The sequence below is a fragment of the Terrapene carolina genome, unplaced genomic scaffold (assembly GCF_002925995.2).
Source record: "Terrapene carolina triunguis isolate 2854851 unplaced genomic scaffold, T_m_triunguis-2.0 Scaffold1054, whole genome shotgun sequence".
In the NCBI taxonomy this organism is placed as follows: Eukaryota; Metazoa; Chordata; order Testudines; family Emydidae; genus Terrapene; species Terrapene triunguis.
The window spans coordinates 1,007,839-1,032,817 of record NW_020665405.1 but is presented as its reverse complement, the minus strand read 5'-3'; the positions used below and the strand labels follow the sequence as shown (position 1 = coordinate 1,032,817).

General features: G+C 53.3%; 1 protein-coding gene across 3 annotated transcripts in view; it reads left to right on the top strand.

The window, feature by feature from the left end:
* The window catches only part of PDE1B (phosphodiesterase 1B), a 133,485-nt gene that overhangs the window by 72,179 nt on the left and 36,327 nt on the right, over window positions 1–24,979 (top strand). The gene's annotated exons all lie outside the window — the stretch shown is intronic.

Sequence of the window (24,979 nt, the reverse complement as noted above, 5' to 3'; positions counted from 1 at the left end):
TTTGGGGTGGGAAGTTTTGCTGTGCTGACCTCTAGCTTAACAAGCTCATTTACTCAGGAAGGGCCAGATCCTGTGGCTGGGTCTGTATGGACAGAATCCCGTATCAGGGTCAAGGGGGCGCAGGGTTCTGCCTATGAGGATCCGACCCTTTGTTCCCAGGAGAGTGAGTTTCAAGGCCTGGGCTGCACCGAGGAAGCCTCCTCACACGCTCTCGCCAGCTGCAGCTGAGGTGTTGAGCACATGCTGAGATCCTGGGCCAGTGTCATCAGCTCCAGTCCTGCTGAAAGGAGGCTCTGAACCTGGGTGGGATTTGGGGGACGTTTCCCCCAGTGGAGAGCAAAGGGGATCTGGCTGTTTCCCGTTTGGAAGGACCTGTGGGGCTGCCACAGCCAGCACGGTATGGTTCTGCTAGCTCAGACTGGGGGGCAGCGACCCCACTCTGCTGCCTCATCCACCTCTCCCTGTCCATACGCCCTTGCTGCACCCCACACCTCCTGCCCCCGCTGTCTCCCAGTTCTGTGGTCCCCCGAGCCTAGCCCTCCCCTAAGATTGACAGGCAGGGAGTACTTTGAGGGGTCTGTGAGGGCACCTGTGGCTGATGGAGGGTACCGAGGGCAGGGTGGGGCCAACATTCCTTCCCCCCATAGAGAAACCCAGCCCACTTGGTCTGAGTGCACCCCTGCTCTCAAGCCTGGTATTGTGTCATCGTTCCCTTGTATTCTCCCATCTGCCTATCTGCACTTGGTGTGTCTTGTCGTATACTGCTTTCTTGGGGCAGCAGCCATCTCTGTCCAGTGTTTGTGCAGCACCCGGCGTCAGGGTATCCTGGGCACTATAGTTACAATCCAGCTAGGGTCTGAGTGTGCCCTCCCCCCACTCTGCTGGGGCCGAGTTTATGAGCAGCCGAGAGTCCTGCCCTGCCAGGTCCAGCAGGTGCAAGTTCGGCAGAGGCTGGGGACTGGCTCTTGCAGAGATCTCTCGGGGCTCCGGCAGTCACAGCCCTGGCACCCAGCCCATCAGAGCAGGCACAGCTACCCAGCACTGCTGTACGAGCAAGGACGGCTTTGCTAGACTCGAGTTAGGCCTTATCACTGGCTGGGCCTTGCCAGCCCGAGCTCCAGGGTGGGCCTGATGATAGGGGGTCACTTCAGGGAACCTCGTGTCCATCCATGTCCCTGCAGGCAGGAGGGTTCTGCCTGGTGTAGGCCTGAGCTTCTGGCTGTAAGGCCAATGCCCTGTAGGGGGCTTAGCCAAGGGGAGGAGCATCACAGCTGGTTTTGTGATGGAAACTTTGCGCCCAACACTCTGAATGGGACTGTCCCATCCCAGCTGGGCCCAGCAGGAGACTTCAATCCATAGCCCCCCCCCCCACCGCACCTTTCCGCTTGGCCTAGCCAGGGCCTGCCCTCTCCATTTTCTTGCCTGACAGGTTGTGCAGCCTCTGTGGGCCCAGCACTGGCAGGGGGGCGATAGCCATTCTCCCCGGGCATCCAGAAGGCAGTTTGGACAAGGCATTGAGGCTCTCGTGCCAGCCTTTGGGGCCCGCACGTCCCTGTGTCCGGCCCACTCGGTCTGGGGGAAGGGAGTCCCTGGAATTAATCAAAGTGCTTTGTTTCTGCAAACAAACAAACCCAGCCCAAGGGCGCCTGATATTATTTTGGTCTAACTAGAGCTTCTGGGCTCAGTATGGAGGTAACTGGGTGATGTTTTCTGGCCTGGGCTGTCCAGGAGGTCAGACTAGCTGAGCTATCAGTCCCTCTGGCCTTAATGTCTACGAACCTATGAAAATCAGCCCAGCCTGTCATACTCCCCTGCTCTCCACTTCCTTTCAATTGGGGTAAGGAGCCTGCTGTGCGAGAGCTGGCACTGAATCAGATCCAGCAGCAAAGTCCCTGCCATACACAGGGCAATGCTGCCCACCCATTACACACACCTGGACAGGGTGACCAGATAGCAAGTGTGAAAAATCAGGGCACTTTTATTTTCAGGGGGAGGGGAGGAAGGGTATAGTTGCCTATATAAGACAAAGCCCCTAATATTGGGACATCTGGTCACCCTACACCCGCAGTCGGACTGGGCCCTGCCTGAGCCAGACAAGTGCTCTGGGCTCCTCAGGAGGGCACAGAAACACAACAGGGACTTACCAGCTGCAAAGAGTATTAGCAGCGCTCCTGAGAGCAAGGTTGGCATTAGGGCCATTTGCAGTGGGGAAACCGAGGCACAATCAGGGAAGGGAGTTGCCCAAGGCCAAAAGAGAAGTTGGTTTCAGAGCCAGGATTAGGCACTGGAATGACAATGGCATTTGTGCTGGGCACTGCACACACGTAGACCAGGATATGCTCCCTGCCCCAGAGATTTCACAGTCTAAACAGGACCTTGCTATGTTCCTGTGTGTTGCGGAGGATGGGACCAGAGATGAGGAATGGAGGTGGCTTTGTGCGCCCTGTATTCTGGGGCAACTGGGGGCCTGTCCTGATCCTGGTGTAAGTCAGAGCAGCCTCAAGGCTGCTCTCTTATACTAGGTTCCCTGTGCCGCTGGGCCCTCCCCCCCATGGGATGGGAGAAACAGAGAACAGCCATGCCATAGGCACTGGGGGACTCAAGGTGGGGTGGCTAGGAGCAGGGCTGGCACAGAGCCCTTGAATGAGCTACAAACCAGAGAGGGGGGATTCTCAGTGGCCATTTGCATCCTCTCCAGTGCCCTCTAACACTTCCAGTGCAGGGCATGTTACAGAGAATCAGGCCCCAGAGCAGTGCAAAGCTGGGGAGGATCAGACCCCCTGCAATGGATTTCTCTAGATGCCATTGTCATCTGTGCGCTGTTTTTCTTCTAACCCTTGTTGAGAGTGTCTCGAGCAAGAGATTTCTGTTTCCCTGCCGTGTTCTGAAACGGCCCCATTAGCGCCACTGCGCTGGGCCATCGATCTGCAGAGCAGCAATGTAATGTCATGTCAATGCTAATCCCAGCGTTTGTGCTGTCTGCAGCTGTGAGGCTCGGGAGTGGGAACGAGAGCGCAGGATACACCAGGAGTGGGAGCTGCTGTGACCTTTCCCTTCCCAGGGAAGGACTTGTTCCTGGCAGAGAAGGCCGAGGGTGTGTGAGATGGGAGAGGAGTACTGGGCTGGGCAGGGGAATTCTTTACTCCAGGATCTTCTCTGAACTCAGTGAGAGAGAAAATGTGCCGGGGACAGAAGTGACTGAAAAGGGGAACTGAAATGCTCTGTGAAAATACAAAACTAGGGAAAGATTCCATAGATTTCATAGAGTATAAGGCCAAAAAGGACCATTAGATCATCTAGATGGACTTGCTGTAGGCCACCACCAGCATCCACATACGCTTGTACTGAGCCCAGTGACGGGTTAGACTAAAGCATTTCAGTCCGCGGAGACTAAACTGTTGTGAGCCAGAGGCAGAGAACAGGAGAGGCCGCGGTGCCATCGGTGGCCCAGGCCCTGCAATGGAGGGAATTGATTAAATGGGAGAAGCAGTGATCCCTGCTCTATATGCTGCAGAGAAGTTGAAGAAAACCCAAGGTCCCTGCCAATCTGACCTGGGGGAAAAGTCCTTCCCGACCCAAAACCTGACGATCAGTGGGACCCTGAGCATGTGAGCAAAGTTCACCAATTAAGCACCTAAGACAAATGATTCTCTGTGCCACCTCAGACCACGGTTCTACCCTGTCCAGTGTCTTGTCTCCAGCGGTGGCCAATCCCAGATGCTTCAGAAGAAGGTGGAAAAAAACCCCACAGAATGCATCTGTGCGTTGGGGAAAAATATTTCTTCCTGAACCTGTAGGCAACTGGATGAAGCCCTGGAGTGCCCCCCACCATCCCCCCTCCCCAATGAGTTAGGCTGAGCTGAACATTGCCTGGTTTGACTTTACCTCTCTTGTACACACACTCCCACCCAGGCAAATTGGCAGTAAATTCCCCAAAGTTACACTGAGCTGCTGCTTGTTCAAGTGGGGTTGGAATAAGACCCCTGTAATTTTACCCCAGTGTAACTGCATTGAGTTGCTGACTGACACCTGTGTCAATGAATGGAGAATCAGACTCAGGGTATATCTACACTGCAATGTAAGCCCAGGGTTAGTGGAACTTGAGTTCATGGAATATCAGGGTTGGAAGGAACCTCAGGAGGTCATCTAGTCTAACCCCCTGCTCAAAGCAGGGCCCATCCCAGACAAATTTTTACCCCAGTTCCCTAAATGGCCCCCTCAAGGATTGAACTCACAACCCTGGGTTTAGCAGGCCAATGCTCAAACCACTGAGCTATCCCTCCCCCTCTCCCAACTTAGGGCTTGAGCATCTACACTCATTTGTAACCCCAGGTTAGGAATTCTTGAACCCTTGTTCCAAACAGGGGCTCCAGTGTCTACACTATGTTATGTGTGTCTGAGCCCAGCCACCCATATCCCAGACTTCCTAGCCCTCCCCAATGTGACCACTCTAGCCCTTTGTTTGTGGGGCACTGTGGGAAAACTTGACTGTCCACGAAACCTGACTGTCTAGAGCAGTGGTTTTCAAACTTTTTTTCTGGTGACTGAGTTGAAGAAAATTGTTGATGTCTGCGACCCAACGGAGCTGGGGATGAGAGGTTCGGAGTGTGGGAGGGGGCTCTGGGCTGGGGCAGATGGAGTGTGGGAGGGGGGTCAGGGCTCTGGGCTGGGGGTGCAGGCTCTGGGGTGGGGGCGGGGATGAGGGGTTTGGGGTGCAGGAGGGGGCTCCAGGTTTGGGGGGGGCTCAGGGCTGGGGCAGGGGATTGGGGCACGGGCTTACCACCGGCGGCTCCCAGTCAGTGGCGCAGCAGGGGTGCAGAGGCAGGCTTCCCGCTGCGCCCCGGAAGCAGCCAGCAGTAGGTCCGGCTCCTAGGCGGAGGTGCGCATGAAGTGACGCTTGCAGCCTTGGCCTTCAGCACAGCAGGATGCATGCACCAAAGACTCGGGGCCACACTTCTCTCTCAGCCTGTGGCCCCATGTCCACCTCCCTTCCAGCCCAGCTCCCAGAATGCTCTGAGAGTCATAGAGCTCTGAAGACCCCCAAGATCAGAGTTGGATCACCTGAGCTTTGAAGCAAGGCATGGGCATGAGCTGCTGGGAGTGGGTGTGGGGCTGGAGTCTCTCACCTGCCCACGGAGCACAGCCCCGGCTAGGGCCAACCATGGGTTACAAGCTCCATTGAACATGCTGGGGAGACTCCTCTCATTTATGCTGGGGTAAATCTGGAGTAGCACTACTGAAGTCAGTGCAGTCACATTGGTGTAATGGATAGGAGCTGCACCATCAGCCAGCATGGCCCCTGCAGGACACTCTTTGAGAGAGGAAGGATGGCTTAGTGGTTAAGGTGTTGCAGTGCAAGGGGTCAGGGTTCAATCCCTTGCTCTACCAACAGCCTCTTGTGTGATCAGGATACAAGCACATCTCTTTGGGCCTCAGCTCCCTGCCTGTAAAATGGCCCTAATCATGCTTCCTTTCCCTGCTGGCTGGCTTACTTAGACTGTGAACTGTCTGGGGGAGGGACAGTCTTGCTCTGTGTCTGTGCAGCCCCCGGCACATCAGGGCCCTGAATTCAACTGCAGCCTCTTGGTGTTGCTGTAATGCAAATAATAATAACATCAGGCTGTCTGCTTCATGACAGAGAGGTTTTAAACTGGGAAAGGTAACTAGGAATCCAAGCTGGTTTCATCTCAGTGCCGTTTCCTCTCTCCGGAGGATTGTTGTTGCTCGTGACACCGGCAACGTAGGAGGGACCCATCACAGCCCCAACCCTCTCCTATAGCCCAGACCTCAAGCAGCCCATGGGAACATTCTGACTCAGGATGAAACCACTGAGGGTGGGAGGTTTGCAATGGGAGGAAAAACTGTGCTCACATTACAAGCCTCTCTCAGCCCTTGGGGCTCCAGGGGGAGTTGATGGTGCTCAGGACAGTGCCAATGACACAAAGATTGGGGGAGTGGAAAATAAAGGAGAGAACAGGTCACTGATTCAGAGTGATCTGGATCAGCTGGTAAGCTGGGCGCAAGCAAACAATCTGTTTTCTAATACAGCTAAATGTAAATGTGTATATCTGGGAACAAAAACTCTAGGCCGTATTTACGGGATGGGGTACTCCATCCTGGGAAGCAGCGACTCTGAAACAGATTTGGGGGTGGAGTGGATAGTCAGGTGAACATGAGCTCCCAGTATGATGCTTTGGCCAAAGGGGCTAATGCGATCCTGGGATGTATAAACATGGGAATCTCGAGCAGGAGCAGAGAGGTTATTTTCCTCTGTCTACTGGTGCCACCATTGCTGGAATCCTGTGGCCAGTTCTGTGCCCACAATTCACGAAGGATGTTGATAAATTGGAGGGTTCGGAGAAGAGCCATGAGAATGATTGAAGGATTAGAAAATCCACCTTTTTGTGATAGATGCAAGGAGCTCAATCTATTTAGGTTAAGAAAGAGAAGGTTAAGGGGTGACTTGGCTACAGTCTGTAGGTACCTACATGGGAACAAATATTTAATAAAGGGCTCTTCAGTCTAGCAGAGAACGTTATGACATGATCCAGTGGCTGGAAGTTGAAGCTAGATAAATTCAGACTGGGAGTAAGGTGCTGTACATTTTTAACAGTGAGGGTGATTAACCATTGGAACAACTTCCCACGGGTTGGGTGGATTCTCCATCACTGACAATTTTTAAACCAAAATGGGATGTTTTTCTAACAGCTCAGCTCTAGGAATTGTTTTGGGGGCAGGTGTTGTACAGGAAGTCAGACCAGATGATCACAATGGTCCCTTCTGGCCTTGGAATCTATGCATATATGAAACCTCACAGCTAGCTTCCCTCCCCCAGCCCTGGCTTGACTGCCTCACCCTGGCCCTTGGGGACTGCTCCTTCCTTGGAGCCCAGTCCTGAGGACTAGTCCTCAGCTCTAACTCCCCAGTGCCCCCTGGCTGGAGTGTGCTGCCTACCTGGAGGTGGGGCGCTCCCCCTTGGATACAAACCCTGCCCCAGCCCCAGCGACTGGGCTGCAGCATCTTATCCCATGTGGTTCCCAGGAACTTCTGGCCATAGCCAGGGTGGATCCTGGGTGAGGCCCCAGTCATCTGCTCCACAGGGCTGGGGCCATAGCCTCTCCAAAGAGCTGCCTACCGGACCCAGCGGCCAGGACGGCTCATGGGGATTTCAGTAGAGCCGTGTGGATGAGCTGAGCACTGGTACATGGGGATGACTGATCTTACAGGAACAGCAAGGGGCAGAGCAGGCTGGCGAGGGGCCAAGAGCCCTGCCACAGCTGTGCCGGTGCCCCAATGTGGCAGAGGGGTACGTCTGTCTCTGGCAGGGCAGGACCCAGTATTCTCCACAGCTTTGCTGGCATCCCAGTGTGGCTGTGTCCAGGTCTGAACTCTCACGTGCTATGTTAGCATGGTGGCAGCATAAGCCAGGCCATGCCTGTGGTGCTGCATCCCAGACGACAGCCCTACCCAGGAAAGGGGGGTTTGACCCTCACTGACAGGCCATCACCGAGCGCCATCCCGGAGCAATCTGGAGGGATGTCTGTCCTGTCGCTCAACTCCCAGCCCACCCCCTTGTAGCAATGGTCTTTACCCAGTGACCTCGGGGGACACAAGGTTCTGTCACTTCTGAGCACATGGGTCAGAGATGGGGTCCTGCTCTGTGGGCTTCTGCTTTTGGTGCCGTATCTGTGCAGGGCCCCATCCTGGCTGGGTCTGAGACATCGCTGGAATATAAATAATAATCAATGCCTCATTCCCACTGCCCTGAGCCATCGACCCGCCTGTGCCCTCTCTGCTCCCCCGCACCCCCTTTCAGTTAGCCCCCCATTTTCCCCCTGCCGCCCTGCTGCTGAGCACCCCAGCCTGGATCCAGGCTGTGGCTATTCACTGTGATGCCAGACTGGAAACACCACCAGAGCAAGTAGCTTCCCTCTTGCTGCTTCCATCCTCAGGTGAACCCTGGGGCCCACGGCTCCCCCTGCTGGCCATGAGCTGCCATGATTCACAGATAATATAACGATCATAGATTAGTTGTGGCGAATCTAACGTCTGGTGATCTGACTTAGAGTTGATATTCCTGACAGCTGCCAGAGAATGGAGCATGGCTGAGGGACCAAAGCCAGGCAGAGGGAAAGGGAGAGAAGGGTCCTATGCCAGTCTCTGCCACCTGCTCTCATGGGTGAGTCCCCTCAACACTCTGTGCCTCAGTAGCCCCATCTGTTAAAGTAGGGTCCAATGCGAGCCCCAGGCTGAAAGGGGCTGCCTGCCATTCAAGTGGGGACCATTGGGATCATCTCTACTCTGCCCTCCTGTGTGACACAGGCCACAGAGAGCTGCCCTGGCATGAACCAGACCAGGTCCACAGCCCACTGATTTGAAAATTGCCCATGATGGAGAATCCACCACAACCCTTGGGAAGCTGTTCCAAGATTAATTGCCAGTGTGGCCTTCTTCCTCGACTGTAGGATTGTGGCTTTTGGAGCATCTAGTAAAATGTGCTTAAACAATTCCCAATTATCCATCTCATTTTTCTGATTAAATTCTTCCTCCCAGCTGATTTGGCTCGTAATTGTGTTTCAGCTTTGTGAAACTGGCTCTTTACAAGCACCAAGTATGTGTATCACTGATCTGGACTCTATCCTGTTCACACATAACCAATGTGATCAAGTCACAATCACTTGTACCTAAGCTATCACTTATTTTTAGTTCTGTGGTCAGTTCCTCTTTAGCTGTTAAGATGTGGTCTAACATAGAATTCCCCCATGTTGACTGCAACACTTTGTGAGTTAGGAAATTGTCATCTATAATGTTTAGCAATTCTGAGGATGTTTTAATACTGGGCAGCACGAGATCTGCAGCATGTGCCACTCAGATTGAAGGTTTGTTTCCTACACATTATAGATAGGTGCTTAAGGAGCCGGTCATCCCGTTCCCTAGTGTGATCTGATGGTCTGTGGCAGTCAGCAGCTAGTACCCCAGCTTGTGCTTTATCTGTTCGGCTGTTGATCCATAAGCCATCCGTCCTGAAGCACCCCTGATGCTGGTTGCGTGGGAATGATGGAGCCAGCTCTTTGCTGGGCATAGATGCTCTCTCCGCCAGGGGTGTTGCCCAAGGGATTTGTATACCTGCCGCGTGGCACTTCGGTGGCAGCCTTGCTGATGTTAAGGGATTGCAGAACAATGATAACTAGGGTCCATGGTGCCAGGACTCCTGGGTTCTGTTCTTGGCCCTGCCACTGACTCATTGTGTGCTCTCGGTTAGGCAAGAAGATTCATACAGTTCCCAGGGGGTTTGTTTTTCTAATCCTTGGACTTCGGAGTGAGTCTGCAAGAGACTGACCCCTGCAATCCTGACCCCAAACTCCCTTGTTCTAACCATTAGACCCCACTTCCCTCCCAGAGCCAAGGAAAGAACCCATGAGTCCTGACTCCCAGCCCCTGATCCAACCACTAGATCCCACTCCTCTCCCAGAGCCAGGGAATAGAGCCCAGGAGTGCCGACTCCCAGCCCTGCTGCTGTATCCACTAGCCCACACTGCCTGTGCTATGCTAATTGATAAGAGCGCCCTTCTCATGCTCTGTTATCTCTGTAAGCGTGTGGTTAATGATTTCTGGAGTGGCGTGAAGGGGGATGATCACACGATTTGAGGGTGCAGGATGGGTTGGGGGGGTGGGCGCTGCCGTCAGTCCCTCGCCGGCTCTTGGAAGCGGAACAAGTGCCCTGTAGTATCTCCTTAGTGCCCTGCAGCACCAACCAAGTGTTTGTTATGCAAAGCAGGGAGAAAAACTTAATCTGCATAATTACATAATTCCCGGGGGAGGGGGGAGTGGCTCAGACACTAAAGGGAGCCACATGCAGGAATACTGGAGCGGTATTTACCATCATTAATTCCCTAAATCTCCCCGGATCCCTGAGGGGATATGCGTGCTCCTGCCCTGGGCAGGCTCCGATACATGCCTCTGGGTGTGCCAGCATGCGCCTGCTGGGCCTTAGCATGACTCTGTGTGACAGGGCTCAGACTCTGCCTCCCCGACCTCGTACTTCTCACACTTCCCTCCTCAGCCCAGGCATCTCTGTGCCTCACAGCCCTCCCTGACCCCCCAGCGTCTCAGCACACATGCCCCAGCCCTACCGTGTCTCAGTGCTGCAGTCTCCCCAGGCCCCAGTGTCTCACAGCCCCAGGCCCTATGGCATCTCCTGGCTGTACCCCGGCCCGCACATCCCCATTGTGTCTCCATTTCATGGCAACCTCTCACCCCTATCCCCCCCACCCTGCCATGTCTCTGAGCCTCATGACCTCGTCCCCCCACCCCATATGTAGCGGCTGCCGGGTTGGAGCTGGGGCTCGGCTTGCTCCATGGACCATTAGCCCAATTGCAGGGGTGCTGAACCTGTATTTAAACCTGACCTTTGCCTGCTTCGTTTCGCTCTGTGAGCCACAACTAGCCATTGGTGTCAGTGCCACGTGTCACGATCAATGAGAACATCAAAATCTCAGGGAAACGAATGGTCCCTGGGCCTCGGCTGGATCCTGGTTGCTGCAGGAAGGGGATGCATACTGAGCCAGCACCTCAATCGCAGGGCATGGGAACAACACTTGGAAACACGCAGGCATCCTTCCAGCTGGGCCCGGGCAGGCCGCCAAAACCAGGCGGGAGAGGGGGCAGGGGAGGGCAAGGTCACTAACAGGGCAGAACCCTCCCAGCTTGAGGCCCAGGGAACCAGCTCCCAGGGACTTGGCAGGGCAGAGGGGCCTGGCAGAGGGGGAGCATTAGTGATACCACTGTAGGGGCTGGCTGTGGTGAGGGGACACAGGAGACAAGTGTGTGGAGGGAGGTTCCTAGCAGGAGGGGTGAGGGGCTCAGCGAGGACGGGTGGTGCAGCCCAGAGGGTAATGGGGGAGGGTCAGGATGGGAGCAGTCAGAGCCAGGTCACACTTCATGAATGCCCCCTTGCCCCACGTTAAGACCATTGGCAGCCATGTTATTGTCCCTCCCCCTCAGTGACTCCAATGAGCCCAGGAGCTTCTCTGCCCACACTCTGGCTCCAATGACCCTAGCATCTGCCATCTTGGAAAATGGCCACCAAGCATTCTCAATGCACTTGGCCAAGGCTGTCAAAGTGCTGAGGGGCTTGGGGAGCCTGACCTGTGTCAGCTGGGGGCGTTACGAGGGGCCGGACTTTCAAAAGTCTGAGCTCACGGAGGAGTCCCCTGCACTGAGAGCACTATATGGGGCCGAGCACCTGGGACGCTGTGGTTGTTAATCTCTCTGGGGGTCAGTTCCCCACTGGTAACAGAGGGGATTATTAGGGTGACCATATTTTCCCAAAGGGAAAACGGGACCCTGCACAGGGGGCTGGCCCAAGGCCCCCGTCCCTGCCCCCCTGTGCGGGTCTGGCCTGAGCCATCCCTGCCTCCTGCCCTCAGGGTGCTGGTCCGAGGTCCCCTCCCCCGCCCCGCCGCCTGCCTGGGGCCAGCCTGAGGCACCCCCTCTCCTCCGTGCGTGAGGTGGCCCAGGCCCCAAGCTGCCTGCCTGTGCAAGGCCAGCCCGAGGCCCCCTCCCACCTCCCCGCGTGCAGGGAGGCCCGAGCCCCATGCCACCAGTGTAGGGTGACCAGGCAGCAAGTGTAAAAAATCGGGACGGGGGTGGGAGGGTAATAGGTGCCTATATAAGAAAAAGCTCCCAAAATCGGGACTGTCCCTATAAAATCGGGACATCTGGTCACCTTACACCAGTGGGGCCAGCCCAGCCAGAGCCACTCTCCTAAGCCCTCCCTCCCATGAGGGGCTGGTGTTGCGGCTGCCCCCTCCAAGTTCCTCTGTGCCCCTCTAGGGGTCGCATCCCCCCTTTTCGGCAAAACTGGGCATTTGTCCCATTTGCTCTTCCCAACTGCCCAGTTTTGCCAAATGCCCAGTTTTGCCAAAAAAGTCGGGACAACCGGGACAGGGCTTAAAAAAGGGACTGTCCCGGTCACCCTAGGGATTATGGTCCTGGCTTTCTACCACCCGATGGGCTGTATGGACAGCAAGCTGTGTGGGGCAGCGCCCAGCACAATGGGGCCCAAATCTCCACTGAGGTTTCTAGAGGGAAATCGAGGCATGCATTGGAATCCTACTGATATTACAGAAAATTCCCTCTGTCACCCCACTGCAATACAACAACAAAATAATAATGTCCAGAGGGCTGCAGGACTGTAGAGATACAGTACCAGGGTGGGTCGGGCACAGCCCCTCTGCATGCATAGGTGCTGGAACTAGGGGTGCTGCCACACCCCCTGGCTTGAAGTGGGTTTATAGTTTGATTCAATGGCTCTCAGAACCCCCACTATACAGATTGCTCCAGCACCCCTGTCTGCATGACTGAAATGGTCCCGTGGGGTCAAATACCAAGAGCCCAGCAGGCTAGCCCAGACAGTGGTGCAAATGTTCACGGAGATGCACTGAGCTGAATCAGGGCTGTCCCTCCACGCAGCTGGGGGTGAAATCTCACTCCAACCTGCTCCCACCATCTCCATTTGGAGCGAGTGAAGGACCCGCCACAGAATTGCTGCCGAAGACCCGGAGCGCGGAAGGACCCCCCGCCGCCGAATTGCCGTCGAGGGCGGCAAAATGCCGCCCCCCCAAATCCTGGCGCCCTAGGCGACTGCCTAGGTCGCCTAAATGGAAGCACTGGCCCTGCTGGCAGGGAGCAGCGGAGGAGAAAATGGAGAAAACGCTGCATGTTCAGGAGCAAAACTCGCTCCAAGTGAATGTGTGTTCAGCTGCTCCTGCAAAGCAAGAGCTAATGGATCTGGATCCATCAGCAAAGAGGAGGCGTGGGGGTGCAGCAAGGGTGGGGAGTGTGTGTGTGTGGGGGGCAGGGTGCAGTGAAAGAGGTAGCCCCCACCCAACATTGGAAAGATACCGGCACAAATTGCAATGGTTAAACAGGAGATTCTGCGTGTGGGAGGGAAGATCATAACCCTGGGAAGTCAAATCCACCATCCACAGAGTGAGTTGCTGCAGCAACTGTTGGGGATAGGGAGTTGTGGGGGAGAGAGAGAGAGTTCAGATTTAACCCGTAGGAGGCCCGTTTCCTCCAGAATGCCAGCCCAGTGGACTCCCAGGAGGAGGCATTGCACTCATACTGCACAATGGGGGGTCTGGTTTTTAGAGTCTGTCCCCTGCAGACTGACTCTCCCCATGCTTTGCTGGGCTCGAGCAGAGTCAGAGACGCACGAGTGCAGGCAGTGGGAGGAAAGGGGTGATTATTTACACCTGTGATTTGGGAAGCAACAGTGAGTCTGTGTGTGTGGGGGGGGGGGGGGGGGGGGGCATTGTTCCACAGGCTGCACAGGGACGGCTTGTGCCATCCTCTGCTGGTTTTTATGGACACAGCACAAGGTGGCCAGTCCGAGATGGCGAGAGAGGAGCATGGAGTGGGGCAAGGTCCAGAGGCCTTGGGCAGTTCTAAACTCAAGAGAGTCACTCTGCAGGGCTGTATCAGGTGTAGCACACTCCCAGACCGATAAACGTTAGTGAACTCAATCTCACAACACTCTTGTGCAGTGGGTGAGGATCTTCACCCTTATTTTACACCTGGGGAAACTGAGGCACAGAGACTCAAGCCAGCACCTGAACTACTAAACCCCAAAAGCCTTTAGCCTGGTAAATTCCATTAATCTCAAGAGTCCTCATAGAAAAGTTTGTAACACAAGATACTTGACAAGTGTCAGATCCTGAGAATCCCAAGGGCTCCATGGTATGAGTATGGCTGCCTCATGTGGGCCAGCTAAAGGAGCTCTGCTTTAGCTCCATGTCAGGGGCCTGTGCTACCTCTACGGGCAGTCACAGGTTCAGTCCTGTGGTGTGGTGGAATACACAGCTATGGTCAAGCACCCAGCGCTAGGGCTACTGGGTAGCCAAGATGAATGGCAGGAAAAGTGTTTCACAAACAACTTTGCAATAGAACTTTGCTCCCTCTTTGTTCCCTGCCTGGGAACACCCCCGATTTTACGAATGTCGGTGAAAGCCAGTTGGGGGCCCAGAGCCAAGAGCAGATTAATGTCACCATGAGATCCATTTACCAACGACAAAAACATAATCCTGGGTAAGAGCAGCTCAGAGAGGGAGTGTTAAAGCACTGGGCTGGGTTGGGTTCAAATCCCAGCTCTGGAGGAGGCAGATCGAGTGAGTCACGTAATCTTCTTGTGCCTCAGTGCCTCAGCTGTAAAATGGGGATAATAATCTGTCCTCTGCTTTGCTTTGTCTCTCTGAGGCAGGGACTGTCTTTCGCTGGGTCTGTGCAGTTTCTGGTGTGACAGGGCCCTGATCTGGGGCAGGGCCTTTAGGATGGAAGGTGATCTGAATAAGAAAGATTAGTGTGTCCAGTCAGGGAATGGGAACAGCAGGAATGTAGGCGCCTAAAGATACAGCTTAGGCACTTCGCGTTTCTTACAAATGCTTCTAAGCTAGTTAGGTACCTAAATCCCCTGGAAAGTCATTAGGAGTCAAGCACCCAACTCGCCTAGGCATTTTGATAGTGCACCTCTCTGCATCTTGAGGCACCTATGTATCTTGGTACATTGGGCCCCATGTGGGCAGCTCAGCTGACTAACTGCCCTGGAAACATGTTGTTGAGACAGTTTTCCATAAGGAAACATTGCTGTGATGAACCCACCGGTTCTCACAAAATCGTATTGAGTCTGATGAAATTTTCCATGAAAAAAAAGTGTCAAAACAAAAAATTTTCTGCAACACAACCTGCGAACTTCTGTTTCATGGGAAATGCTGCAAATATTTGGGTTGGGTCCAAAATGGAATGAAGACAATCTTCGAAGTGTTGAAATTTCCCATGAAATGGACTGTCAGGCAGCTCGGGGAGTGATGCCAAGCAAGCTTCCACTCATGAGAAACGCCCTGGGGTTAGAATTGCTGAGTGCTTCCTGTGAGCCCAGAAATGTCCAGAACTGCAGATGAAGCATGAGCAGAATTGGGGGGCTGACTACATGGGTCTTTGGTTGGCAAGCAGCCGGGGCACGGGGCAGGTCCCCCAGCAGGAGCATTTCAGAGACAAGAGTGTTCTCTTGCAAAGCGTCTCCTTGAGTTTGCCCTTGCTCCTGGCTTTGAACGCTGATGATGTTTTTCTTCTTCCTCCGCTTTGCCTCTCAGCAGCCACCTTCCTGGCTAATTGAAAAGATAGTTGGGCAAGATTATAGTGTTGCTGTTTAAATTGCCCAGGAGGGGAGGCTGAATCGACAGCCAGCGAGGGATATTTTCAGGCCAGCGAGTCTAGATCACAGGGCTGTCAAGTTGAAATGTGGTCATTCAAGCAGCATCACCCGCGTCCCCGCCTCCGTGAGCAGTGGGACACCGCTGGCCCAGGTTGTTTATTCGCATGCATGGGTGCCTGGCTGGCAGGGGTGTTAATGCACCCCCAGCTCCACTAATATTTGCTCCCCTCTGCATGTGCAGAGGGTTAATCCAGGCAGAATTAGACACTGCCTTGAAGACACAGAGAGCCATTAAGGTACACTCCAGATGTGGGCTGTCCACACACCCAGAGGCGTTTGGATCCAGGGGTTTGTCATTGGCCCTGGAGGAGCAAAGCAAGTTCCTCACTCAGTCCCCTAAAAGAGCCAGGGAGCAAATTCATAACTTTGCTAGACACTACAAATCCTGGACTGACTAGAGACACTGGATTTATGGCATATTACAACAATCTATAACCCACTAATACCCCCACCCCTTGTGACTGGAGAGGTGATAACAGGCCACTTCACCTTGAATGATCTCTTGAAATATGTGTTAACTACTTGTGCTAAACAATCTGTTCCGTCTTGTATTTAGCTGTGCCACTCTGGGCACGTTTCCCAGCCCTGAAGAAGAGCTCTGTGCAGCTTGAAAGCTTCTCTCTCACCAACAGAAGTTGGTGCAATAAAAGATATTACCTCCCTCACCTTGTCTCTCAAAGAGCTCAGTCTATTTAGTTTAAGGAAGAGAAGGTTAAGGGGTGACGTGATTACAGTCTATAAGTACCTACATGGGGAACAATATGTAATAATGGGCTCTTCAATCTAGCAGAGGAAGGTTTAACACAATTCCTATGCATAGAAGTTGAAGCTTACCTAGGGCCGTGGAGAAGTCTCCATCACTGACAATTTTTAAATCCAGCTGGGCCCCAGGGATTATTTTGGATTTCAGAGTAGCAGCCATGTTAGTCTGTATCTGCAAAAAGAACAGGAGTACTTGTGGCACCTTGGGGTTATTCTCTGGCCTGTGCTATACAGGAGGTCAGACTAGGGATCATAATGGTTCCTTCTGGCCTGTGAATCTATCAACAGCAGCCAGGCTGTGTCTCTCAGGGGCTGAGCTGGGGCTGAGAGGTGTCTCCTTGCAGGCCTAGGCAGAGTGAACTATGGAGTTCTGAGCATGGCATTCTTGCTCCAATCTCTGCTCAGCTGCGCCTTAGCCGGGTGTGCACAGCAACGTCGGGCCACTTCTCAGCAATCGTGCTGCGTGACTCACGGTCAAGCTGCCAGCTCAGACCAGGACAAACCACATTCAGCATTGCGCCAGTGAATGTGACGGTGATGCCTGGTGGGGCTGCAGGTGGCCAGATCCCCCCGGCTACCCCTTCTTCAGGTTGATCCCATGTTCATATTGTAAAACTAGGGTGCCACATGTGCGTGTGTTTGTGTGGGTGTGTTTGTGTGTATCAAGGGAAGTGTTTTGCTTGGACACAGGAAGCTAGTTAGAGCTGGGCAGAGGGGGGCTCCCCCACCCCCTTCAGGAAGGAAAACTGGGACACTTGCTTGTACCGCAAACATGGATCCCTGCTGTCAACCCCTTCACTGCTCATTCCTAGTCCCAACCTTCCCTCTACAATCCAGCTCTTACACCACCATCCCCCCCAGCTCCCTCACATCTGCCCTCATTCCCCAATTGACTCCACTCCTCCCTGTCACTCCCCCCCACTCCCGGCTCAGAATCCCACAGGGTGCCTCACCCCTCTGCATCCCAGCCCCTGCTGGCTCAGACACATCCCCCTTCCATGCACACACCTAGCCCCCCAGGCTCTGAAATGGGGCAGAGGTATTCTGAGCATGGTGGCCCTGTGCTCTGAGCCCTGTCTAACCCTGCAGCTTCCACCACTGGGGAATCTCAGGTAGGGCTGAATTCTCCTACTGTAGTAGACCCATCAAGCGTAGGCGCCGAATCTGTGGGTGCTCCGGGGCTGGACACAAGTACCCGAGACACAAGCTGTACCCGAGACCACTCAGAGCAGCACCTGGGGGTGAGATCACTCTAGCCATCCACTGTGGTATTGTTCTTATTTGTTATCTGTATGGTGGTAGCGCCTAGGAGCCCAGCCCCATCTGACAGATATGGCCCCTACCTCTAAGAGTTTACAGTCTAAGACAAGACACAACAGGTGGATACAGAGAGGCAGACAGGGAGCATAAGGGAACAATGAGAGGATCCTGGTGAGCATGACAATCTGTGGTCGCAGCCTACCAGCTGCGTAGCTGTTGTCAAGGTTTTTGCAGGCATCGTGGCAGAGATCGGTTTGGAGGAGGGGTTGGAAAGACAATGCACATGGTGCACATTTCACATATGTGACTAGCTTGTGGAACTCCCTGCCACAGGAAGTCATGAGGCCAAGAACTTAGCAAGATTCAAACAGGGATTGGACATTTCTAGAATAATAAAACTATTCCAGGTTATCATCATTAATGACGACAAACATTCTGGAAGAGTGATTAAACCACTTGCTTTAGGGCTTCAGCTGATCGCTAGCTATTAGAGACTAGGATGAAACCTTAATGGGGGGCAGATTATCCGCCATCTGCCACTGCGAGGTCCTCACAGCTTTCTCTGCAGCATCTGGTGCAGGGCCTGTTGGAGTCAGGACATTGGAGTAACCCAGCTGGACTCTGGAGTCTGATCCCATATGGCAGTTCCCGTGTTCCAGGGGTGAGTGAGATGCCCCATAGCAATCTCACGCTCTCTGTGAGGCATTTCAGTGATGCCTGTGGCCACAGTTTCTAAGCCAAGACCATCAAGGTAGTGAGGATCTCTAACACCATTTACATCTCTGATCGATGGACATTTTTCCCCACTGAGCAGCCTGGGATGCTGTCTGGATGGCAGCAGAATTTCCTGCTCTGGGCCTGCAGGCTGGCAGGGAAGCAGTAACATTGCTTGGCACTAAACAGCCCTTCTCTTTGCTCCTGTAATTGTTTATGAGCTTGTTTAATTCCAATCGTCCTGGTTAAGCCGCGCAGGGCTGCCCTCTGTTCCCGGAGAGGCCTTGCTGGCTGCTAGGAGTCTGCAGCGCTGGGGAGGTTACTGAGACCTGGACTCTTCTCCCATTTGTGAATTCTGTGTGGGCAGACCTGGATCCTTGTGATTCTGTTCATTGTGGGTTACCCAAGTGTGATGGGTTGGGTCACAGAAACCCCCTTGGGACTGACACCTGATGTGCTGAGACTATCTCTGAGCCCGTTTTCCCTGCCAGCTTGGGACTTCAGTACCCTGTCTTGTTGAGCCAGACACGCTAGCCTGCTACAAACACAGACCCAGGTCTGAACCACGTCCCCCCAAAACTGCAGACTTAACTGAAAACAGCTTAAGAAGTGCTCCTGTCTCTAGCACCCAGACACTCAGCTCCCAATGGGATCCAAACCCCAAATAAATCCATTTTACTCTGTATAAAGCTTATACAGGGTAAACTCATAAATTGTCCGCCCTCTATAACATTGATAGGATCCTCAAGGAATCAATTCTGAAGCACTTAGAGGAGAGGAAAGTGATCAGGAACAGTCAGCATGGATTCACCAAGAGCAAGTCTTGCCTGACTAACCTAATTGCCTTCTATGAGGAGATAACTGACTCTGAGGATGAGGGGAAAGCAGTGGATGTGTTATTCCTTGACTTTAGCAAAGCTTTTGATTCAGTCTCCCACAGTATTCTTGCCAGCAAGTTAAAAAGTATGGATTGGATGAATGGACTATAAGGTGGATAGAAAGCTGGCTAGATCGTCGGGCTCAACGGGTAGGGATCAATGGCTCCATGTCTAGTTGGCAGCCGGTATCAAGCAGAGTGCCCCAAGGGTCAGTCCTGGGACCAGTTTTGTTCAATATCTTCCTTAATGATCTGGAGGATGGCGTAGACTGCACCCTCAGCAAGTTTGCAGATGACACTAAACTGGGAGGAGTGGTTGATACGCTGGAGGGTAGGGATAGGATACAGCGGGACCTAGACAAATTAGAGGATTGGGCCAAAAGAAACCTGATGAGGTTCAACAAGGACAAGTGCAGAGTCCTGCACTTAGGACAGAAGAATCCCATGCACTGCTACAGACTAGGGACCGAATGGCTAGGCAGCAGTTCTGCAGAAAAGGACCTAGGGCTTACAGTGGACGAGAAGCTGGATATGAGTCAACAGTGTGCCCTTGTTGCCAAGAATGCTAACGGCATTTTGGGCTGTATAAGTAGGGGCATTGCCAGCAGATCGAGGGACATGATCGTTCCCCTCTATTCGATATTGGTGAGGCCTCATCTGGAGTACTGTGTCCAGTTTTGGGCCCCACACTACAAGAAGGATGTGGAAAAATTAGAAAGAGTCCAGTGGAGGGTAACAAAAATGATTAGGGGGCTGGAGCACATGACTTATGAGGAGAGGCTGAGAGAACTGGGATTGTTTAGTCTGCAGAAGAGAAGAATGAGGGGGGATTTGATAGCTGCTTTCAACTACCTGAAAAGGGGTTCCAAAGAGGATGGATCTAGACTGTTCTCAGTGGTACCAGATGACAGAACAAGGAGTAATGGTCTCAAGTTGCAGTGGGGGAGGTTTAGGTTGGATATTAGGAAAAACTTTTTCACTAGGAGGGTGGTGAAGCACTGGAATGGATTACCTAGGGAGGTGGTGGAATCTCCTTCCTTAGAGATTTTTAAGGTCAGGCTTGACAAAGCACTGGCTGGGATGATTTAGTTGGGAATTGGTCCTGCTTTGAGCAGGGGGTTGGACTAGATGACCTCCTGAGGTCCCTTCCAACCCTGATAGTCTATGATAGAGATATATGCACAACTGTTTGCTCCCCCATGTATTAGTCAATAACTCTGGGTTCAATAATTAGCAAAAAGTGATTTTATTAAGTAAAAAAAGTAGGATTTAAGTGGTTCCAAGTAATAACAGACAGAACAAAGTAAGTTACCCAGCAAAATAAAACAAAAACATGCAAGTCTAAGCTAATACAGTAGGAAACTGAATACAGATAAATCTCACCCTCAGAGATGTTCCAATAAGTTTCTTTCAGAGACTAGACTCCTTTCTAGTCTGGGTGCAATCCTTTCCCCTGATACAGTCCTTGTTCCAGCTCAGGTGGTAGCTAGGAGATTTCTTATGACTGTGGCCCCCTTTGTTCTGTTTCACCCCCCTATATAACTTTGGCACAAGGCAGTAATCTTTTGTCTCTTTGGGTCGCCACCCCTCCTTCTAAATGGAAAAGCACCAGGTTTAAAATGGATTCCAGTACCAGGTGACATGGTCACATAATCCTGTAAGACCCCAAGCCTTCATTCTTCCCGGCCTGACGCACAGGAAGGCTTGCAAGTAAACAGAGCCATCTACAGTCAATTGTCCTAGTTGATGGGAGCCATCAAGATTCTAAACCACCATTAATGGCCCACACTTTGCATAACTACAATAGGACCTCGGAGTTATATTTTATATTCCTAGTTTGAGATACAAGAATGATTCATTCATCCAAATAGGATGACCACACTCAGTAGATTATAAGCTTTGTAATGATACCTTACAAGAGACCTTTTGCATGAAGCATATTCCAGTTATATTATATTCACACTCATTAGCATATTTTCATAAAAGCATATGGAATGCAATGTCACACCGACCCCGGCCCCCTGTGGGTGGCAGCTCCAGGCAGGGCCGGCCCTAGACGAAATGGTGCTCCAAGCAAGTAGCGTCTTCCGCCCCTTCCCCCCCCCACCCCCATGTGGTAAACTTTTGAATACTTTATTTCTTATTGCATTTGTAGCCCATTTCATGACTTTGATGCACAATTCGCATGCATGATTGATCCCTGTCATATAAGATGATAAATTTGAACACTAGGAGCTCTAAATCTGTACTTATTCATGCGATATATAAGCATATAAAAGCAAGAAAAATGTCGTTCTCAAAGTCTGGAAGGTTCCACGAGGTTCTACAAACGTCCGGAACATTCTAGGAGGTTAGTGGAAAAGGAATCCACATAGGAAATACCTGGAACATTTTACCTCAGACATTCTATTTTCCCTTTTGTCGCTAACAACAAAAACAGCCCCCCAAGTCCAGCGCTCCCCAAGTCCAGCACGCCAGGCGGTCACCTGGGTCTCCTGTCCCTAAATCCAGCCCTAGGGCTCCAGGCCTTGGCACCATGTAACCCAGAGGACTCAAGTGATGTTCAGGCCTCTACCCAGGTGTCACGGGGGTCGCTTCACTCATGGCTGAGGCGCTTCCTTGTGGCTCATCCAGGGATTAGCTCACCACTGGTTTGACGCGGCGTCTTGCGGCTTCTCCGCCCCTAGTCCCAATCTCTCACTCTGAGGCATTAAAAGTCCCATTGGCAGTGCTGCCCAGCTAAGGCAGGCTAGTCGCTACCTGTTCTGACACTGCGCTGCGCCCCGGAAGTGACCAGCAGCAGGTCCGACTCCTAGGCAGAGCGGCCACGGGACTCCGCACGCTACCCCCGCCCCCAGCTCTGGCTCTGAATGGTGTTCTGTTTTCTGGAATTAGAAAGTTGGCAACCCTACCGCGGAGGGAAATCACAGAGGTGTCGAGATGACTGTGTGAATGCAGCCCAGCTGGTTCTGGGTACTCCGCGAAGCTTTTGTTCTGCATAGTCTGAGCTTGTCCTCATGGAACCATTGCTGTCACCCTGAGCAGACAAGGAACCGGACAAGCCCCTTCCCCTGCAGTGGGACCGAGAGCGATGCGGCTGGCCTCCCCATCTTCCCTCATGCAAGGCCCTGGGGTGCAACGTAGGGCCAGATTTTGAAAGGCATTTAGATGTCTAAAGATGCAGGTAGGTGCCTAATAGGGGTTTCAAAAGTGTTTTTGATTTCAGTGGGAGCTAGGCACCTAGGCACTTCTGCAAACCCACTCGGAGACCCCTGCATCTGTAGGCAACTAAATACCTTTAAAAAATCTGTCTTTGCTGTCTGAGATCAGACACCCCTCCCTGTGTGCGCACACAGCCATCGACATGCGCACACACACACCTGCCAGCAGCCTGGGGCCTTGCAAATCACGAGGCCAGCCCTGCCAAAGTCATGAAGAGCCATTGTCATTTCTTCCTCTCGGCTGTCCTGCAGCATTGCAGTGTGCTGTTAAACAGTTGATGATCCACCCCAGAAGCGGCTGTAGTTCAGTGCTGGGTGAAGTATTTTCTGTGTCTGGAATTTGCAGTGAGTGTGCAAAATGCCCGTGGGACTCTGGATGAAAGACACTATGGCCCAGATTTTCAAAAGTGCTCAGCACCCAGCAGCTCCCATGGTTCCCAGTTGGGCAGGGGCAGGGGAATTCTCCATTGCTTTCAGTCAGAGCTTCTGGCTCATTTAGAGCCTAACGAGAACGCCACGCCTGTGACGTGTAATGGAATGTAAATAAGTATTCCGGTAATTATTGTGATTGCTATTGTAATAGGTGACATGGCAACAGCGAGGCTGGAGAAGCAGACTGACTTCTAGCTGCCCTCAACTAGCAAGAGACTGTTAGGGTGGCAGATATCCTGCTCCCTAAGAAACATCTGTCTCACCCATCACTGTGGTACCTGGCTGTTCAGACGTCTATACAGCCCTGTGCTCTGACCACTAGACAGCACTCTCCAAGCTCTGCTCTGGCTGTGCTATGAAGTCAGGCATTGCTGTTGGCTGTCATGGGAAGCCTGCAGGGCCACGGTGCTGCTAGGATTGGCTGGGGCTGGGTACAGACAATCCCCTGTATCATTTGCTGGGCGCGTGAATGCCCAGGTGCAGCGAAGGCTCCCAGTCTGTTCTGGAGAATCCATGTGGTCCATTCCCAGCCCGAAGCTCCCAGCCCCCATGCAGTTTCGGAGGAGAGGGGGCAGGTGCTGGCTGGGGCTCTGTAGACAGCAGGGCAGGGAGAGACCTGAGAAGCAGCAGAGGGCAGTGGAATAGACGCCTTATTGTCAGTCTGAAAGTGCCTCCCCCCACGTAGGAGCTTCCTGGGGGCAATCGGGATTCTAGCTCCAGTGTGTCATTCCTCACGGAGCAGTGATGGGTGCTGCAGGGTGTGGGACTCGCATGGTGACCCTGCTGCTTTCAAGGCTCCTCCTTTGCCAGCAGAGCCCGCACTCCCTGCCCCAGAGGACGGTGCAGGCGGTGCTGCTGTCCTCCCCGCGCTTCAAGTTCTTCTGCATGACCGCTTTCAAACGGATGCCACGTGACTGGAGAGCAAAATAATTGTGTGTGTGTGTGCGCGCGCGCGCGTGCATGCATGTGTGCCTCTTGTGTGCAGTGTGCGTGCACATGTGCATGTGTGCTCCTTGTCAGGGCAGAGCGGATTTCTGATTGAATACGGAGGCGTTAATCCAATTGCCGGCAACTGAAAAGCCATCAGAGGCTGTTCATCATATAAATGGCATTAAGAGGGCTCCTCAATCAGATTCCAGCCTTGTATTCGAATAGGAGCCAGGTCTCATTTCCCTCTATCAGTATTGTTACGTTGCCTCTGAATGACTCCAGTGGACTCAGCTCTGGGATGCCATCAGCGGCCAGCGTGCAGTGGGTGTGTGTGTCGGTTCACAGCTTGCTGCGGCATGGTGTCTGTGTGTGATTTGCCAGGTGCCTGGTCACAAAGGGGGCCAGTATTTTCAGGGGCAGCTCATGGGCCAGGCACGATTCACACCAAATCCATCCCAGTTTGGGACTGACCAGTGAATTGAGCTGGTGAGTTTTTACCCCCATCATGAAGCCACACCTACTGCTGGCTGTTTCAACAAAGAAGCTAAGATTCAAATAGGGCCCCAGAGGCAGAGCTGCCCCCAACCCTGGGTCTGTGGGGATCAGGTTGGATCAGGGGTAGCCTGAAGCCACGCTGCCCATGTTCTGTGCCCATGCCCATCTTCAGTCCCTAGGGCTGAAAATCAGGCCACAGGGCAAACCCCAGCAGAGACCCTGGGACTAGGACTGCCACCTCCAAGACAAGAGGCAGAAAAAATGGCCACAGGCCACCCCCACACCAACAAAAAGGATCCTAGTGCCAACTGTAGCTAATTTCCCCCCAAAAGCCCCTGTGCCCACCAGCTCCTAGGAGCCCCCAACCACCCCCTCCCAGGAGCTCCGGCCCCCACAACCCCATTCCCCGCTCTTCACTCCTCTCTGCTGGTGAGCCTCGGTCCATCCTGTGTCCTGGACCCCAACTCCAAGAGGAGCTGCCGAGGTTTTGGCAGGTTGAGGGCCTGGCCCTTGGGGTAGGATTCAGCAGGTGCTAGCCCTGCTCCCAGCAGTAGCTGCACAGCACATTACATCTTGTCACTGGTAGCCAGCATGTCAGTGTGAAAACCAGGCAGGTAGCAGCCCTACCTGGGATGCTGGGGGTCTTTGGGGAGCTGCAGGGGAGTGGGTTTGCTCTGGGGCCTCACTGAGCTCCGAGATAGACTGTGCTGCTGCCCGCTGAGCTGCGCTGACCTGCCAGCTGCAATCTGTTCTCATGGGGCCCTGGCTGTATGCGCCAGTCCCTCCAAGAGGCCACTTGTCCCCACGGCTCCAGGTGCTGTCGCTGCCTGAGTGTGAGGAAGAGGGTTGTGAGCAGCAGACATGGAACATGGCACTTCTAAAAGCACAGGCCACTAACTGCCCAGGCCCTGCTCCGTTATCCAAGGCTGCAGCCGGCTCCCCAGCCTCTATGTGGCTTAGCCACACTGGGGGGAAAGGGCCATCCAGAGTGGTGGGTTAGATAAGCACAAATCC